The sequence below is a fragment of the Lontra canadensis genome, unplaced genomic scaffold, assembly GCF_010015895.1.
Source record: "Lontra canadensis isolate GAN:19392208 unplaced genomic scaffold, GSC_riverotter_1.0 scaffold883, whole genome shotgun sequence".
NCBI lineage: Eukaryota > Metazoa > Chordata > Mammalia > Carnivora > Mustelidae > Lontra > Lontra canadensis.
Genome location: NW_022631867.1, coordinates 22,659 through 24,779, shown reverse-complemented (window position 1 = coordinate 24,779; position 2,121 = coordinate 22,659).

Genomic DNA, 2,121 nt, shown 5'->3' with positions numbered 1-2,121 from the left:
TTTAATAGACTATGCTTCTGCAAACCGAAATAAAACATTTTTCACCTTAAAAAAGGAAAGGAATCAGAACCTAGAACTTTAGGAAACTCTGGAGCCCGTCCGTATCGCTAAAAAGGAGAAAGCTTCCTCGGAGAACACCGAGGGCCTGCCTGCGTCCCCATTCGGTGAAGACGTCAGGGCTGTGACTCGGGATTTAGGCAGCCCCGACGGGCGGCCAGGAACAGACCGCGTTCAAGCCGCAGAGAGGCTGCGGGTTTGGCGGGAAGGGCCAGAGCCGGCTGCGGGAAGGGAGGACTGGACTGTACAGGGCTGGGCCACAGAGCCCCCAGGCTGTGAACGTGCCCTGCTCCTTAGCAAGCGGAAGAGTGACCCTGAGGGCAGTTCAGAGACCCTAAGGGCTGGGGCGTCCGGGGGGCTCAGTCAGTTAAGTGTTTGCCTTCGGCTCAGGTCTTGATTTCAGGGTCCTGGGATCAAGCCCGGAGTTGGGCTCCCTGCTCGGCGGGAAGCCTGCTTCTCCCTCTTCTCCCCGGCTGGAGCTCTCTGTCACTATTTCTGTTTCTTTCTCAAATCAATCAATCAATCAATCAAATCGTTAAAAACAGACAAGCAAACAAACAGAGACCATAAGGGCTGACCCTCTCACCACGAGCTCAGGGGCAAGGCTGCGTCTGTCCTTGGTTTCAGACGGCAGAACAGCTACAGAGCACCAGGTGGGCCTGGATGGGAGGACAGGGAGCCAAACAGCCTTAAGATGGGCTGGTATCTGCCTGTTTGGACTTGCCTGGGACCTGCCACTCCTTCCTTCTTCCCCGTTTCTCCCCTTTTGGAGTGGCAAGGTCTCCCCCTTGGCCTGTCCCACCAGTGTATTTTTTTTTTTTAAGATTTTTCTTTATTTATTTGACAGAGAGAGAGATCACAAGTAGGCAGAGAGGCAGGCAGAGAGAGAGAGAGGGAGAAGCAGGCTCCCTGCTGAGCAGAGAGCCTGATGCGGGGCTCGATCCCAGGACCCTGAGATCATGACCTGAGCAGAAGGCAGAGGCTTAACCCACTGAGCCACCCAGGCGCCCCCACCAGTGTATTTTGGAAGCAGTAACGTGTACTTTCAAAGATTCCCAGCTGGAGAGGAACTTGCCTCAGGACAAATCTACTTCCAATCCCTCCCAGACCTGATCTAGGTAATTCTGAGACAGGACCTCGGACTTCTGACTTAGAGGTGGTGCTGAGCAAAGGCTTCCAGGGATGTTGGGGTGAAATGCAAGAATTCTGTGTGTGAGGACGTGAATTTTGGGGGACTGGGGACGGTAACTATAAAACGAGTTGTGTCCTCCCACCCCCCCACCCCAATTCTTATGTTGAAACCTTGATGCTCAATGTGACTGCATTTGGAGATGGGGTTTTTATAAGATTATTAAGGTTAAATGAGATAATAAGGTTGGGGGCTCTACTCTGATGGGCTTGGAGGGCTTCTCTCCCTCCTCCCTTCCCCTCCACCTACCCCTCACCACCCCCCAGGGAGAACGCAGTGAGAATGGGGCCATCTGTAAACGAGGAAGGGGCTCTCACCAGAACCCCACTGTGCTGACCTTCCTCTTGTCCCCCAGGCCACAGTACTTTGTTCTGGCAGCTCTAGTTAACTAGAACACGCCCAGATCACTCTCGGTGGCTAATGTAACTTGATGAGGACACTATTAGAAGGGAAGATTACAGTCTAATCTTACTACGGAAAAAAAGAATTCTTTTTTAATTAGTTTTTTATTGGCTTTACATCTGCTGTGAAAAATACAAGTTTTTGTTTTAACTGAGAACATAGCCTTAAGTTTTAGCCACAGATTTAAAAGATTGTTGAGGGTAAGCCTATAATAAGGATGCTCCCATGGTTATTAAAGAAACTTGTATACAACCCGGCATTTTGGCTGAAAATACAGACGCATTTTCGAGCTATAGTTCTGAATTTTAACAAGGACATGCATGGTTTCACCTGTGCTGATGGCAATGGTATTCCTTGGAGTGGATCAAAGATAATAGACATTGTTTTTGGTATGTTTCATTGTTATTGCCCAAAGGTGGAACATCTTTGTGAAACACCAAATCTGACCTTTTGAATGAGCTTAGTTATACAAC